This window comes from Lissotriton helveticus, chromosome 6, assembly GCF_964261635.1.
Source record: "Lissotriton helveticus chromosome 6, aLisHel1.1, whole genome shotgun sequence".
Taxonomy (NCBI): Eukaryota; Metazoa; Chordata; class Amphibia; order Caudata; family Salamandridae; genus Lissotriton; species Lissotriton helveticus.
In genome coordinates, this window is record NC_136067.1 from 225349975 (window position 1) to 225368000 (window position 18026).

An 18026-nucleotide genomic window follows, 5' to 3' on the forward strand; every position below is an offset into this window, starting at 1 on the left:
TAGTCAGTGCGGGCCTTGTTTTCCTCCCCGACCTATTAGGGGTCCCTCCTCTCGGGCATTGCCCGCGGGGGCTCCTTCCCAGCTCCTGCACCGGCCTTGCGCTTTTCCAAGTAGTGAAGGCCGTGGGTGCTCAGAGGTAGGGGAGCGGGTCGGGGAGTGAAGGGTGGGGCCCGCGGGCAGTAGCTGCCTTGTCTAGTGGCAAGGTCGCAGCCTCAGTTGCAGGGTAGGGCCCGTATCATACTTATCATCATCTCCCAGGCGACCTTGCCGGGGCTCCTTCTGGGGGACTAGGCCCCCTCACCACTCGGCATCTACAGGCCCAGGAACCCATATGGGGGTACAAGCGGCCGTGTGGGACATTTTCACCCCCCTCTGTCACATGGTGTTCGTAACAGCATCTGACCCCCCCTCCCCCCCTTCCCCACCCCGTGTCTTAGTTATAGAGGGCCAGGTGGCCTGGCCACGGTCCGCCTGGGGGGGGGGGTGTTCAGTCAGCGCTCCATGCACTCTTCCTCCGGCATAGAGGCGCTCTCTCCTTTTGTGTGTGAGGGGGGAAAGGGCATCCAGGGGCCCTGCCCCGTGTAGTAGGGGACTAGGTCCATGGTGGGTGTGTGTCCCGGTGGACCGCTGTCCTTTACCAGCAGCTTGGCTGTGGAGGGTAGGGTCACTTACCCCGCCTTTCTCCCGTCCCACTGCGAGGGAGATGGATCCAGCTACACACCTCCAGCGGGTGAGCCCCATCCTTAGCGTTGTCTCGGTGGGGGCTGTCGTGTTCTGGTTGTTTGCTGGGCGGCACACCAAATACAGGACACAGGTTAGTCGGTATTTCCTTTATTATCATTTCGTACAGCTGCTCGTCAGCACGTCCTTCCTCGTCCCTGTCCTGGTCATTGTCTGTCCTCTTCCTGTCCCCTCGCCGGATCTGGTGTCCGGTGACGACCTGGTCACTCTCCCTCAGGACCCACAGGGTCCTAACGCCCTACTGTCGGTCGCCCACCCTATCAGGTCACGACATCTCCCCCCTTGTTGCAAACAAATGTTCATGACACATTTATCATAACCACTGTCGCCCACCATTGACAGTCCTCATTCACAGTTACATTGATGAAGGGGAAAGAACGAAAGAGAGAGAGGGAGAGAGGGAGTGAGAGAGAGAGAGAGAGAGAGAGAGAGAGAGAGAGAGAGAGAGAGAGAGAGAGAGAGAGAGAGAGAGAGAGAGAGATGGTGTGCCGCCCAGCAAACAACCAGAACACGACAGGGGCGTATTTTGCGATGGTGTCAATGTGCGGCCCCCGCTCTGCGAGCCTGCAGCTGCGTTTGGGGGGGGCTCCTCCTCCTGTGGCTGTCGATGGTACCGGGCACTAAAGCGCACGGCATGTGCGATTCTCCCCCCTCTCCCTTTTACCTAGCGGCAATGCCCGGCCATCGCCGGGGCAGCGGCCGCCATGGGACGGGGCAGGGGTGGGGAGGATGGCCTTGTAGGGGGCACCGGGCAGCGACGCCTACAGCCGGCGCAAGTCCTGAAATAGGAGAGAGGCCATGGAGGGCAATTTGGGGCTGAGCCCGCCGGGTTTCCGCTCGCCTGTCAACACTATGGTGTTGGTCCCGGCTTCCCCACGGCGCCGCGCCCTGCGTGGGCAAGGGTGTAGGGAAGCCAGCGGGGTCACCGCAGTCTGTGCTCTGGCGGTGTTGGTCCAGGTTGGGGCGGGGAAGATAGTGTCGGGGGCAGCTAGGCTGCGAGGCGCCCCGATCCACGTAGTGCCTCATTACAGAGTTGCTAAGCCTTCTGATCTGGAGCGATCCGTGCTCCCGTTATCTGTCTTTGCCATCCGAACCAAAGTGTGTCCTGATAGGCGAAGCTGCTTGCGGTGTAGCACTGGAGCAGGGTGAGCCCCGGTGTCAGATGGAGGCGTTGGGTGTATGCACTTGGTATGCATTTCGTTGTCTATCCGACCCGCCTCCTGGAACGGCTTGCGCCTGCCCACGCAACCTGATGGCAGTGTAGTTATCGGACTAGCCCTTCAGGGTAGCGTTATTTTAGCGATGGAAACGCCGTGCTGCCCTCTGTCACGTCTTCAGACAGGTAGATGCACTCACCGCGGGGTGTACTTGGTGTGTTATGCACGTCTATTCTTCTTTTGAAGCAGGATCTCTGTTGGGGGCTGCCTTTTCTAGCCGGCTTTGTCTGGCGACGGGGGACTTGGATAGGAAAGGAAGCACCTCCTAGGAGGGATTCATGCCTTTTGCGTTCCCAGCCACCAGGCTTGGCCTACGAGTCGCCGTCAACATACGTTACTGCCTCAGTTGCTATTTTCTCTTTATCATCTACAACACAGTCGAAGCTAACAACCCGACCTTCGGGATGGACCCTAGCGCCTCCTCTCCGGAACTAAGTATAGTTGTAAATATGGCGGCAAATTTTAGATCGCCCGTTTGTGTCCAGGGCGTGCTCCAGGCACCGTATTTGTTTTACTATTTTCCGGGCACCCGGTTCGCATTATTGGCGTGGTGGCCCGTGGAGCGTTTTTTATCAATTTTTACCTTCTGGTAACTTTTCAGCTTTCGCCGGCTGGTGGCACTACCTGTAGCAAGCTTGATAGGTGCTCAGTAGAACTAGGTTCCCAGGGTTGCGGCTGCGGGCCTCCATTGTCGTCTTTTGGGGTCCCTAATTTTATTAGGATGCCCCCCCGTGGCACTGGCGCGTCCTAGCGTCTTACTAGTCTAGGAGGTGCCGGGACTCAAGGACGTTTGGTCACTCTGGCGCCAGGGGGGGGGGAGCTGAGGGCACACGCTCGCGTTTGTTCAGCAGGGAAAAGGCCAGGCTCAGCGGGGTTCCCAGTCGGGCTTTGCTTTCGTCTGTGAATTACGCATGTATGCCATTTCTAGGAATTTTTACGCCGGCACTGTTCTCTCCATCGGAGGGGCAACTTTTTTGTTGAACGTGGCAGAGCATATTTGGGAAATAATGGTGAAAGTTGAGTCAGAAGGCCTAACTCTGGGTAATGCTTAATCTCACAGCGGAGTGCAGCGGCATTCATGTATTAGGCCCGGGGGTGGCCCGCAACCACCAGGTGCTCTACCCCTCTTTTTGCCACGGTATGCTGTGTCCGGGAGGAGAGTAACACGTGCTCACTGAGTTTTCCGCTCGCCGCAGCTTTTAAGTGTGCTGTACTTTTGGACTTGGCAGCGTTGTTGTTCTTTGTTATCCAGCGCGTGGGGGGTAAGGTGGATGCTTTTCCTCCGTTATGGGAGTCTCGGCGAGGATGCGCAGGCTGGGCTATGCCGCTGCCGCGTTGTATTTTGCCCGTGTTCTCGGTGCAAACATCTCGCTTCTTTTGCCGGCCGCACGTGGCAGAGCGTTTGAGACTCGCCTGTAGTCCCCGCTGTGCACGGTTTACGGCTTTTTGCGGGGGAACAGGTTCGAGGCTATTCTCGCCTCACAGTATGCTGCAGTTTTCTTCCCGCACCCAGGCTTTTGCACGCCTGTCTTAGTGCGGATTTTACCAGAAGGTGTCAGGCGCTCTACTTTGAGGACAGAATGGGTACATGGGAGCACTTTACGTGAGCTCCCCTCATCTTCGTACACTAGTCACTTGTAGCGATGGGAGTGCTAGTTACATAGGCGTACATTGCACAAGTAGAGGCAGGGGCTGCATCTCATGACATATGTCTAACCCTAGAACAATTGTACGTAAGAAATGGTTACTCTGGTGCAAGTACAACAAGCAAGCACGATTTTGATGTAGCGAACAGGGTGTTAGTCTGGGGACTGTCAGCGAAAGGACTTACGCCACGTAGGACATGGCGACTCTTTTGCAAGTACCGGAAGGATACGATTTGTAAGAGGGAGCAAGCAGTGTGTTTCATGAGAAATTTTCACAGGTGTAGGTTACTTAAGAGTACCAAACACAGGTAGAAGGCTTTTCTGCACGTTTTTGGGTCTCTTATACCTCTAGAACTCACGGGTAAGACACTTCCTCAGTCTAGGAGAATGTACATATGTATTTAAAGGCCTTCCTTTGAGTAATAGAGGGCATCTATTGATTTGGTTGAGGTCTAGGAAGGCCTGGGATGAAGTGTTCTGGGTAGTCGGGTAAGGGGACGTGCTACGATGCGTCTTTTCACACACACCAAGCGCATTGGTGAGTTACTACTTTGCATTTTATTATTTGTTTTAGTGGCTAGACTCTACCCCACTCCACTGCCTCCGGCGCTGGAGCCGCACATATGTTTGCCCCACCCCACCCCCACTGAGAAGGTAATAGGGTCATATTAGTTCTCATATCTGACGAACAGGCATGCCCCTGGTAACGTGGGTGGGCATTGACTGCCCCTGTCTCAGGTTAGAATATTTCCTGGGTGTGAGAGGGCAGGGCTCCCTTTTATTGTTCTGTGTCCATATGCGGGCTCCGAGCTGGAGAACCGCCCCACTCGCATCGGGGGCTACCTGAACCACCTACAGGTAGAAGGGTCTCTGGTAGTCAACCGGTGAGTCTGAGCAGAGCAGTTAGCTCCTGTGGAATAATAGGTTGTTCGCCGGTTACAACTGATGAGTTTGGGCAATTGGTTGATTTTCTGTCTATGATTGCTCGGGGCTCTCGGTAAGCAGTGGCAGCATGTGGCCAGTGCTTGCATCCCCTGTGACTAAGCTTAGCAGGTGAGCTATGGTCCTAGTAACATGACACTTCCCTGCACTACTGCCGCTGGCGCTGTAGATTCACATTGGCTTGCCCCGCCCAACTCCTACGACATGTAATTGGAATCTATCAGTTCTCGCAACTGACTGACAGGCTTAGCCTGGTAGGAAGGGGGCTGTTGCCCCAGTCTAATTGTACGATTTCTTATGGTTACATGAAGGGGGGCGGGGCTTCTAATCGTTGTTTTATGTCTCATCTGCAGGAACCGCCCTGGAGAACCGCCCTGGAGAACCGCCCTCTATCCTGAGGGCGGCCCAAACTGTCTACAGGTAGAAGGGTCCTAGTTCACTGCGGTCAGTGAGCTAGGGTATGGGACACCCAGGTTCTCCCCAGGAGTCATTACGACCCGATATGTATTATGCCCGTTTGACAGTCCAGCCCTTTCATGACCTCTTTGGGAAGAGTTACTGACAGTGCCCGGGCATTCTCTTGCTATTTTAGATTGTGTTTCCATACATTATTCGGGGATGGTTACGTGTGTGTAATACGTTTACGCAGCAGCTTACTAATTGTAATGGAAATTTTGGGTGACTCTTCCAACTTGCTTTTGGAGGTTTAGTTTTGATCTATTAGAAACTGTCTAATATTGTTAAAGAGTAAAACTCATTGCCCTGGTGGCGCAGGGTGCAGCTTGCAGGGAGACATACTATGCTCGGTCTCCTTTACGCTGTGGGGCGGTAGTGCGACCTTGGTGTTGGGTCTCGCTCTCACAGGTTGATTAGAATATAAGGAGACTTGGACGTGGTCGGCGTCACTCGGATAATAGATTGGGTGGGCATGCTCAGGTTGAGGCGATGACTGCGCATGCTGTTTTCCCCTGCTGCTCTAGGTGAATCTTCACGCAAGGCATAGTGGCTTTTGCCCTTCTCCTGCACTACGGTGCCAGGCATTGCAGACCGACTGTAGTTGCGTTTCGCTGCTCCTTCCGAGCTATGCAGCCTTATATCACACCGGGCACTCGGACTCCCAAAGTAGCGTATCTATGTTAGTGTTTCACACAGGCACACTTTAGCTCGGGTTTACCTGTCTATAGCCGCCTCTTCATTGGCCTTATAGAGTCGCTTATTGAGTAATTGGGTGTCTTTACTGATTTGGGTCTCTCTGCTTCTTCGTTCTATTGCTGGCAAGAAAGTGTTATTTCAGGTCCTTTTATGTCACCCATAGTGCACTGTATTTATTGACATGTCACACATAGCAGTTGACACCTTGGCAGCCATGGATGGAGGCGGCTATTTCTTTGTTGGCTATGCACAAAAGATTTGTTGTGGCTTAGTTATCTTATGCAATATGTAGCATTGACCTAACCTTGAGATGGGCTTGTTGTATGGTAGCGCTCCCTTTTGTAAGTAAAGATAGGGAGACTTTGGAGCAGCGGCCAATTTCCAAGCATTGCTCAGCACTCTTGCCTGAGCACGCTGTGTAGCCCTGCAGGTTAGTTGTGCTTGTATTGCCACACATACAACCCATACCTTCTGGCCCACGCCGAGACACCTGCGTAGTTGTACCCAGCCTCGCCAGTTTTCTATACCTGCATATGGGCACCCTGGTGTGGCTTTGTCTATTTGCACGGAATTTTGGGCCTGCTTTAGCAATCATTCCCCCTCCTGCCTGATCCCACCTAGACCTCTCTGCTCTGGCTCCACTGTGGCTCAGGTGGATACTTTATGGCCTCCATTGGTTTCTAACGTGGGTCACATGTTGGCCTTTCGCAGCCATGTAGATGCTTGCTTTAGCTGCACTACATGTATACACAGTTGGATAGGCAGCTTGATTTAAGCTTCATAGGGTCCTACGTAGGTCAGGCAAAGGAAAACGTTTTGTACTTTGGCAAACATGAGGAGATACCTTTCATAGTGTTATAGGGAGGTCGCCTATGCATAACCCAATACGGCTTTTTACGCCTGTTGGAGAAACTTGCGGCCACGAAGTGAGTTGTCCAACTAATGTATTGGGCACCAGGCACCATAAGAGGCACTTCGTACTTTTATGTTTTATGCATTTTGCCGTACTTGAGGGCCCTGTAGGGGCAGGCAATATCAGTATTTTACAAACTACAGGAAAATAACCCAATGCCACCCTTTTGTGCACTGAACTATGGAAATGTCTCAATTACCATTTCAACCCGTGGGCCTTGTTAAAGGGTGGCCAGTTCGTGGCCGGCTATGCATGAAAGTATTAGTGTGGTTTCTGTATTTTGTGCAACTAAGCAGCATTGACTATGTCAACAGATGGGCTGTTGGAGGTGCAGGCATGCACCACGAGATGATTCTTCGAGATCATCCTGGATAGTCTACAAGTCCTCCCCTTTCGACAGGTTTTGGCGAACGCAACCAACTGTCTTGCTTAGCATGCTTTCGATGATTGACCCCCCTGCGGGTCTGCTACAAGTTCATCTTCCCGGGGCTAGGTAGTCAAATAAGGGGCGAGCGGCTGGCCTTCGAAAGGCCTTGCCAGGTATGGGGTAGCTAATCCTTAGCTAGGGCCTGTGGTGGTGATGGTGTTCAAAACCCAGTCTGGTGGTTCTGAGCCAGTTTCCCTCGCCATGCGCTGCGGGGGGCAGCGGGCTCTAGGTGCCTTTTGAGGATCAGGCAAGGGTATTCTGGACTGAGGTGTGTATCTCTGTATTGACACGCTCACAGACGGGTTCCAGCGGAGGCTCCCCGGCCACCATATAGGGAACCTTGTTGACACACCATCTTTCTAGCAGACACCACCCGGGTGTATAGATCAGGGTCTCAAGCGGTTAGCACGGTCCAGGCATCTGTGACCAGTCCCTGGTTCAGCAAGCAGTATAGAATAACACTTTGCATAATTTTGCAGTGTTTCTTAATCGGACCCAATTCTCTTAATTCCCCATTCCTGATCGTGACATCTGGTGTGTGCACCAAGGATCTTTTTACGTTTTGTGCACTGGCCATCACGGCATGTTACGGCACCTGATAGAACGAAAACATTGGACTTTCAGTGGGTTTTGCCACCAGTGGGGATCAGGTAAATTTCAGTGGTTAGACATGTCTCCAGCTCTGTAGACAAGGCGCTCGTCAAGGGAGGCGCTGGAGCCCAGGCACAGGAAGTCCTGCGCTGTGTGTAATTCAAAGGGCAGTAGAGACAGGACGTCATTAGACTTGGGAGACCTTACGCCATGTGCAAGGGGCTTCGGGAGGATACCTTGACACTCCTGCCCGATTTAGCTGGGACTGTTCTGGCTGGTTAGGGGTGAGGCCCTAGCAATAGTAGGAAGTATGCCGGCCTTGGTGGGGGGCCCTGGCTGCGACGGTCACCACACCCAGGGCTGTGGCGGAGTTACAGGACGATCCAGAGGCGGAAAGGTACCCGGGAGTACCCTCTTCAGGAGCACAATAGGATGCTGAGGCCTAGTATCCCCAGGAAGTCTGTGCGGTGGACCCTGGGGGTGCGACAGCGCCCCGATATCCTACGGGCGGTTGGAAACCTGTACAACCGGGGGTCGCTTGAACGCTCCGCCCCTCGTAGGGGGGGGCGTGAGCAGGAGGGTGGACCAATGGTTCACCGGAAATGGGAGGGGCTATCTCCTCACCACAACCGCTAAGCAACGATTGGCTAAGGCCACGTTGCAAATTGGCCCATCAGGTGGTAGGTCGCGAGGGGCGGCTTGCCTTTAGATCGTCTGTAAGATAACCCACCTTGTTGGCATGTGTATATGCTAATAAACCTGCAGCTACTTTTCTCCAACAAAAAGTTGTCTTGTCTGCTTATTTCTGCGACATGCATGTTGCTGCGAGCGGGCTGGTGAGTGGGCCGATATTGGCACTATGCAGGCCGACCGACACGTCCCCGCAGGGGACACAAGTAAGAGGGCGGCCACCGTAGTGCCACAAGATGGCACACGGGGCAGCCCAGCGCCTTGAGACCCCGGAGGGTCCCACGCGTCACTTCCGGCCTGGTGTGGGCGGGGGAGAGTATATATTCCTCCCCCACCCACCGAGCGGCCCCTTTGTCCGCTGTCCCCTCACCCTGACGCCGTTTCCCTCCCTTCCGCATACCCGGCGCTTTCAGGGTGGGGGGGAAATGTCTTCTAATCTTTTCTCATTTGTGTTGCAGGCGGAGTTACAGGGCGATCCAGAGGCGGAAAGGTACCCGGGAGTACCCTCTTCAGGAGCACAATAGGATGCTGAGGCCTAATATCCCCAGGAAGTCTGTGCGGTGGACCCTGGGGGTGCGACGGCGCCCGCTATCCTACGGGCGGTTGGAAACCTGTACAACCGGGGGTCGCTTGAACGCTCCGCCCCTCGTAGGGGGGGGGGCGTGAGCAGGAGGGTGGACCAATGGTTCACCGGAAATGGGAGGGGCTATCTCCTCACCACAACCGCTAAGCAACGATTGGCTAAGGCCACGTTGCAAATTGGCCCATCAGGTGGTAGGTCGCGAGGGGCGGCTTGCCTTTGGATCGTCTGTAAGATAACCCACCTTGTTGGCATGTGTATATGCTAATAAACCTGCAGCTACTTTTCGCCAACAAAAAGTTGTCTTGTCTGCTTATTTCTGCGACATGCATGTTGCTGCGAGCGGGCTGGTGAGTGGGCCGATATTGGCACTATGGCTGCTGCAGCTCCACTCTAGCAAAGGGTCCAGTATCACCAGAGGATGTCTAGACAGCAGCAATGTGGCGGGAATTAATACTGTCAAGTCTGACGTTTTTGCGGGGTCCAGATAAACAACTTGAGGGAGGCTTCGAATCGGACGAAGTAGGTGTTGTTGTTATTTGTAACAAGAAATGTCTCAAAAGAAAGAGAGAGTACTAAAAATAGGTGATTTGGTGCCATCTAGTGGCATTAATCGTATTAATTTACTTGTCATCAATACACGGGGGTTCTGTTTTGAAAATTGGGAATAAAGGATGCTGTGGAGCCTGAAAATTGAGAAGGGCCAGAGGACCACGCCCTTCTCCCAGCCCCACTTCTAAAGGCGCTTTTCCTATCATTGCAGGTCTACGAGTAGGTCTGAAGGGCTAGACTGGTCGACCTCAACCTGGGGAACCAGTTTCGAGCCTCGGCAACGACGCGCAACATCCTGTGATTCTGGGCAAATCACTTAAGCTCCCAGTGCCTAACAAAAACGAATGTGTCAGTCTGCAACGTAAGTAGTGCTATGTAAAGCGCTCTGATACCTTCGGGTCGAGTTCGCGCTATATAAAACTTTTTTTTTTAAATCCTATTTAATTTCAAACATCTGGGAAATTAGCATTTAGGTTTCTGTGCTGTTTGCATACTTGGCCACCTAATTCTGAAGAGATTAGGGGGGACCCGGGGAGAGCCGTGCGCGAGCCGGTCTCCCCCCAGGTAGGTTCTCGCAAGTCAATGGCCACGGCAGGTGGGGGAATTAGGGCCAGCGCAGGGCAAGGGAGCAGTGCGCACTAGGGAGGCGGGCGGCATTGTTCGTTTTTGTGTGGTGCAGTGGAGGAGTCTGCAGTGGTACGGCAGGCCATTCTGGTCCTCTGCGGAGCGGGACGCGTGGACCTTCTCTTCCCTGGAGTTTCTGGTGCGGCGGGGGTCGGGCAAAGGGCGCCCTTTCCGGACTGCGGCTGGAGGCGTGGCTATGGCGGCGCCGGCCTTTTTGGCAGGAGTCCTGTGCTGCCGCCATGCCCCTTGTGCAGCTGGATGGGGTCTGCCGAGTCCCCCCCCCCCCCGTCGGATGGTGACCCCCCCTTCTCATGGGCGCTCCTGCGCAGGTACGTTCTGTCCCTTCTGGGGCAGGGGTCCATGGGGGTGTGTCTGGTGGCAGTGGGGGGGGGGGGGTCCTTTGGGCAGGCTGCTCGGGTGCGGGGCGGGGAGTTTTGACATGGGGTTCCTCGTTCAGCTTCTGGAGCCCGGGGGAGGCGGGGGAGGAACCTGGTTATTGGGAGCAGCCCTCGCTCGGCTGTTCCTTAATTTTCTTCTCTCTGTTTTATTGAAGTGGTTTTGTGTGGCGTGGGTTTTCCCCGGGGGTGTCGGAGCGCTTTGCATGGAAGCCAGATTGCAACTGCTGTCTTTGTACTCATGTTGGGAACCTTTTTGTACCTTGCACACACCTTTTTCCCTTGTAACACACAGTATGCTTCCTCTCACATTTTGTTTGCCTTCGATACTTGCAGAGGTGCCCCCATTGCCTACGTTACGTTTATGCTTGTGCCTGGTTGTCTAGCTTATATTGCAGTATTATACCTCTACTTGTTCTTTGTTTTCCTTTGTAACCTGCACATTTGTCACTTTTTCCTCCTGGCGCTTTTGCTACCCATGTATTTTGTTTTCTCACAATTGTCGCTTTTACCTCATGTTACTTAACGTCTGCTTTTGTAATCTGTTCACGTGTAATGTTCTCCTCATGTATCAGTCTGTTCTTTTTGGGGAGCGCTCTGGCGGGTTTACGCTTTCTGGAAACGCGTGCATGGCTGACTAACTACATACATATATAACTTTAAGTTTTGCATGAGTTGCATGGGGGATGCACAGAGGGAACTTGTGAGGGTGCAGGCTGTAGGGTCGCACAATGAGGAGGCTGGTGCTTATAGTTATCTCTGTATACATGGGATGGGATACGCATGGGTATACTCTACGTGTTACTTAGGAATTGTAGAGTACAGAGGGCTAATGCATATACTAGTGCTTAGAGTTATCTCTCTATACATAGGGACGGGATACAAATGGATATACTCTAAGCGTCACATCGGCATGGTTCTGGGTACAATGGCCCAGGTTTTCGCAACGTCTATCCAATTAATTGGCATGGGCTTATGTGCTGTCCCCCTCTCCCAGCAGGTTCAGCCTGGGGCCCTTGGTTCACTTGTTTCCTCCGTCGGCTTGTTTGTGGGGCATGGGGGTGTGTTGCCACCGAGCTACGCTCCTTTTCCTTTGGGAAGCAAGGTGGTTGGGCCTAACTCTATGCATGCTGCGGTGTCCTTATCCGGGAGCCTGCTCCAGGTGGCCATTCATGCGCGGTTGTTTCCACTGCTGCGGCGGGGGTTTGTGGGTATATCAGTACGGTGCAGTCTGGCTTGAGCGGCTACAACGGCAGGGATACAGCTACAGTGCGTTGGTCCTCGGCTGACCGGACACAGTTACGGGCTGAGCAGGAGGCGTTTCAGTCTGGGGTGGAGGGCACTGGAAGGGGATCTGGAGCGGATTTCTCTTCTGGAATGTGAGGCGCTGTGCGCAGCGAAGTTATCCAATGGCATTCTAAAGTTGGTGGACTTGGTGATGGCAAGTTGCCTAGGGGCTGCGGGATTTATGTTGGACATGATGATGACCTTATTTTGGATGTCTCTAATGATAACATGGAGGGGGGTGAATTACGAATTGAGGATGTTGCACATGTTCAAGTCACAAATGAGAGGGGTGTGTTGGGGCAATCTGTTTCTCTCAGTATTTTGCAGGGGTCCTGCAAAACTTCAGTCTCATCGTCAATCAAGTCGCGTCCAGGGGACCCTGAGTTGTTTCAACGGAGAATGTCGCGGTGTCGAAAGGTAAGGAAGGCTGGTGGTCTGTTTGGCAACAAGGGGAGAGTCTCCCAGTTTCGTACTAGATCTATTGGTATTGGGGATGAGGTTGTTGGGGAGCAAGTTGCTCTTCAAACGCTGCTTGTGCGGCAGGCTGATGTGAATAATAAGTTTGGAGGGGACGATGCCGCCATTTCACGTGTGCCGACAGGGGATTCTGTTGCGGCCTGCCCCAACGGCGGTTTTTTGGGGAGGGAGAGCGGAAGAGGTTTCTGGAGCGGATTCCTCTTTTCAGGAACAGGGCCCAGTGCGCAGTGATGGTATCCAATGGGAGTATTACGATGGAGGTGTGGGAGATGGGGAGATTCCTGGTGGAAGTGGAAATTTTGTTGAGGAGGATGTCTTGCATTGGGATATTGACGATGATGATTTGGAAGAAGGAGAAGTACCTGATGGGGAGGTTAGAAATGTTGCCACAAGGGTTTGGAAAGGGGGTGTGGGGCAATCCCATGTTGTTAGTTTTTTGCAGGAGTCTGGTGCGGACCACGCAAAAGTGAGAGTTCCGTCTTCAACAAAGCCACGCCAAGGGGATTTCTGCGGTGTTTCGACAAAAGTTGGTGCAGTTGCCTAAAGGTCAGGAAGGGTGGTGGTCTGTGTGGCAACAAGGGGAGAGTCTCCCCGTCAAACGTACTCGTTCTCTTGGTGTTGGTGTTGGGGATGGGGATGTTGGTGAGCAAGTTGCTCTTACGAAGCTGTCTGAGTGGCATGCTGCTGTGAATTAAGTCACAAGGGGATGATACGGCTGTTCGAGCGGGGCGGGTAGGGGATGATGCTCACACAATGACTTCAAGTGAAGGGGACCAGTCTGTTCACAAAAAGTTGCCTTACTCTGGAATTGGTATGCCGTTTGGTTCACACTTCTCGGAGAAACCTAGGTCTAGGATTTGGAGTGCCGAGTTTGTTGATATTTTTAAGTTGCCATCTCTGGCAAATTGGCGGGGGTCTCTTTTTATGGGCTGCTGCGGTGGGGAAGAGATCCGGTGGGGGGGTGTTGGTCAAGGTTTTGAAGGGCCTGGGTAGGCTGCAGTCTGTTTCCAGGTGTTTGCGCCGGCCGGTCACTTTGGATTGCTCCAACAAATGTTGTTTCAATTAAGGGATTGCTGTTCTGATGAGTTTGAGTATTTTAAATTTAGGTTGTGTTTTGTGTGGTTGTTTTTTTGGGGGGGCCTTTCGGGCCTCTGAGATTTTGGGCTTGCGCACCAGGGTGGGCATGACCAGTGAGGAAGTGGTTCTTGAACCATATAGGTTGCGCATCTGTTTGCGCGCTTCCAAAACGGACCAGCTGGGTCGGGGTAAGTGGGTTTTCTTGGTAGGCGTGGTGTTGTGGCTTGTTGCCCGGTGTGTGAGTGGGAGTGTTTTTGAAGTCTTGTGCTTTTTCGTCTGGTGTGCTCTTTTGTCACGCTGATGGCAGTCCCGTTACAGTTGTCCAGTTATTGGCTGTGTTACGGAAGGTATTGTTAGCTCTGGGATTGGAGCCTTCACAATTTGGTACCCATTCCTTTAGGATTGGGGCGGCGACTGAGGCTGCCCGGCAGGGGTGGGACTGGTCTCAGATCCGGAGAATTGGGAGGTGGAGGTCGGGGTGTTTCGAGCAATAGGTGAGTAAGTAGCACATCTTTGCTTCGTTAACATTTCTTTTTCTACTAGGTCCCTGGCTCAGGCTGGCTGGCTTAAACCGGAGGGTGTGGATTATTGGACACTGCTTCGTGTTGTGGGCCGCAGTGGCTGCAGAAGGACACCTTTGTGGGCGATCTTTAGGTCTTAACAGTTTAACCCATGAGGTTGTTTGGCATGGTATCGGAGGAATGCGTTGGGGGGGGTTTGTTTCCTTTGCTGGCTACTCTTGGTATTACGGGTGGGGGCCCACCTGACCTGCTAGTCCTTCTTCTGGGCGAGAACGACCTGGTCTCTTTATCTGGCTTAACTTTGATTAAAACACGGCACCGTGGTGATCTGGACAGAATTCGTGCCTCGACTTCACTGGACTGGTGCAAGGAATGATTCTGCGATGAACAAAGCCCGGAAGAAGCTGACCCGTTCTATGAGACTGTTTTGTAATGATTTCTGTATTTATGCTTTGGCTCACCCTCATTTGCAGGTTTCGGAATGGCACCTATTGCGTGAGGATGGTGTCCACCTTTCTCGCATGGGTCACTCATTTTATCTTTCAGATTTACGCGATTTAATTGCAAAAGTTCTTGATTTTCAATTATGGTGCTCTCAGAGTTCAGTTTAACTGTTTGGGTGGGGCAGGAAAACTCTAAAGGTTTTCCTGGGTGGCGGATTTTAGTGGGGGGTGGGCAGCCTGGAGCGGGTTGGTCCATCCTCAATAGGCAGTTGTAGGAAAGAAAGGGGTATACATAAGAGTTAGGGGCTTCTGGTTTGGTTAGGGTTAACTTGGTGGGGGGTTTATCAGTGAGTAGGAATGATCTGTTAGGCTGAGAGCAGTTTGAATTAGTAATTAAATAAATAAATAAAGAAGTGGTTTGATGTGTTGTTTATAACCTGTCTTAATAAAGTGGCCTTTCTTGCTGACTAAGAAGTTGTGGACAGTGACTTTATTGTGCGCGGGGGGGACCCAGGGAGAGCCGTGCGCGAGCCGGTCTCTCCCCGGGTAGGTTCGCGCAAGTCAATGGTCACGGCAGGTGGGGTGTTGATTAGTGAGGGCCAGGTGGGGGAATTAGGGCCAGCGCAGGGCAAGGGAGCATTGCGCACTAGGGAGGCGGGCGGCGAGGTTCGTTTTTGTCCCACCCACCCTTCCCCCTTTTTTTTTTCTGTAGGCCTTTTTGTTTTTCCAGTGCTTACGTGCTGGTTTAGTTGGGGTTTTTTATTTTGCCACTTTAAGACAGGTTATTTTTCTTTTTGGGCGGATTTTAGTGGGGGGTGGGCAGCCTGGAGCGGGTTGGTCCATCCTCAATAGGCAGTTGTAGGAAAGAAAGGGGTATACATAAGAGTTAGGGGCTTCTGGTTTGGTTAGGGCTAACTTGGTGGGGGGTTTATCAGTGGGTAGGAATGATCTGTTAGGCTGAGAGCAGTTTGAATTAGTAAATAAATAAATAAATAAAGAAGTGGTTTGATGTGTTGTTTATAACCTGTCTTAATAAAGTGGCCTTTCTTGCTGACTAAGAAGTTGTGGACAGAGACTTTATTGCGCGATGCTACACCAGTGTCACAGAGCTGCTTAGACAGTCCTCAATTTTCCGTTTCCTTATAACGGTGCGATGACGTCACCTGCAGCTCGTGTCTGGAGCCAGCGCGCGGCTGTCTTCCAAAGCTGAGTATTCATTATTAAATTCCCGTTCATGCAACACCTGCCTTTGCCACGTGCCCAGCACATTGTTCCCTCAGTTGCTCTTCACACGCCGCTCCCTCAGCTTAGCTTGTCTTGACATTTTGCCACGAGCTTTTACGAGGGTGAATTCATTCTCTTGTTTGGTGGCTATAACATCATCAACATCATCAATGGAGCCTGTTTAATAATTAATTTTATTTTAAGTATTTCATGTAGTGCCAGACCACGGAAGCTAAAACTGAGGTTGTGGTGGATTACGAGCTTGGAACATTTCAATTGGATGGTACTAGTCAGCGCGCTGTACAGTTTTTTTTATAATACACATTTACACATATTGACATTCTGAGCGACAGAGAGTTAAAGTGACTATGAGAAACACGCAATGTAGATACATTTTAAAGGCAAGATTAGCAAAAGACACACAAGTCATGGACGGAATTCAGAACAAATCAAAACATTCTTCCCCAGTCAAGAGATCCGGGTTAAATCCATCGTTCTTTTGCTCACCATGCCACCCCAGTTTAGAACCAGCCATATGCAAATCAGTCTTGCCTATGTTCCTCATGGGAACAGTCAAGGCTGTCCATCAATTGATCTTTTTACATTTGTCACCCCGAGTGCAACGGGTATGCCCAGACACAGGTCCTTTGCTCTCAATGCCACTGGAGGCAAGCTAGCCTGGCTGATATGGGGTGATGCCCCGAAACCGGCCCCAGGATGCTTGTTCCCGGTCCAGAGAGGACCTGCCTGGCAGTTCGAGCTGGACTGTTCCCATGGGGGAACAGGGTCAATCAAGACTGATTTGTGTATGACTGTCGTTTAAACCGAAATGACATGGGGAGCTAAAAACGATGGATTTAGGCCCAGATCTCTGTACGGGGGTGAACGTTTGACATTGTTCAGCATTCTGTCCATCAAGTGTTCTTTTCGCAAAGGTGAGATTAGAGCCAAGGTCTCCCGGAAGCGAAGTGGACACTCTAGAGCCAGATGCTGCTTCCAATGTAGCGCTAAGTGTGAAAAGCAGGGTACCAGTCACTTGCATGTGCTTTATGCTTAGAATATCTTTTAGTTGGGCATAAAATACAGGCAGAAGGCAAGCGCACCACTTGCCCCTGGCCTGTACTGCATATATGCCAACTGGTCCAATTTTTAAAGTCAAAATAGCCTCATTTCAGTTGCTCCCGCCTAAAATTGACTCTGTTTTAATGTTGGTCAAGAGGGAAAACAAATTCCCCACAGTTTTTCTTTTAACATTCTCCCTCTTTCCTCGTTCAAAAAGTTGTCATGTATGGTACTGAGCAGTCCTTGGCCCTGGTAGCTCGTCTCTCGCCTCACAGTTCAACACTTAAATAAATAACCAGTGTATGATGCTATGGTGCACAAGTGTGGGACTAAAATGATGCACCGAAGCCAGATGGGTAGGAATAAGTCTTCTTTACTGAGCATGTAGGTTACAGATACACAGGCATCCCAAAACAGGCAGCAAGCGTTCTTTATAGAACCCATTTACCTTCACATTCTCATAAGCCAAGCCCAAGAAGGTCCTGGAACCCTACACACAGTAACAAGTGTATTTGTAAAGCACACATTCACCCATGGGTATCTTTGCGCAGAATAACTGACGTTTATTGTTACCCAACTCAATGGTGATCGTTTTACCTGTGACCATGAGGTCGAACACAGGCCCCTACAGTGGACGCATTAGTACACTAAGCCACAAGACCTGGCTAAGTAATGACCCCACAGAGACACAGAAGAGCATAAGATTGATCTCCAAGTACAGGACCTGCATCGCGCTCACCCTGTTTGGGAAAGCACGGAAAACAGGGGTCACCTATCTACTCTCCTCATCTCTGGAGAACAGTTGCCTTCTCAATCAATACTAGCCAGGATTGCACAGGTGCTATCAGTCTAAAATCACCCAACAAAATACTAGAGAAGATCTGCTAACCATCCGAGGCAGGAGCAATGCCTGTACACATGTACTACTCGCAATCTTGGTGGCCTTTGATAGTATCATCTACAGCTAGAGCATTTAAACAAGGGCAGGGGGTCAGATGTTAAGGCCTACCTTGGTTATCTTGCTTGCAGAAAAAAACAGACACTCACCAGGTTATACTCTTTTAGTTCCTCTCCCAAATAACCACATCACCTGTAGGGGATCTCAGGAATTGGTTCTCTGGCTACTTCTCTCCATCATCTACATTATCCAACTGACCGGCATCACAGAAGGCTTCATCACCAGCTTTCACATATACGTAGACGACATCCTGTTATACGCCTACAAAAGGGTCGGCATGGCCTCCTGTGGAGATCTGTCTGAAATAAATCCACTACTAGATGCACTTAACTGGCTCTGGTTTGAACCCAATTAATCCTCCCCTTTCAACCTTACACATTATCACAACTCCCACACAAAGGTTAGAGGCTGAAAATCACTGTTTAACATCGCCTTCGTTACTACTCAAGCAACAAAGTTAACGAAACTGAACTTCAGTGTCTCAGCCTTGTCAAATGGATAAAGCCT

The 18026-nt window shown here is 51.7% G+C and overlaps 1 protein-coding gene across 3 annotated transcripts in view; it reads right to left on the reverse strand.

Annotated features, from left to right (window-relative positions):
* RCAN2 (regulator of calcineurin 2) overlaps positions 1–18026 on the reverse strand; it is a 649138-nt gene that overhangs the window by 467973 nt on the left and 163139 nt on the right. The window lies entirely within an intron of this gene.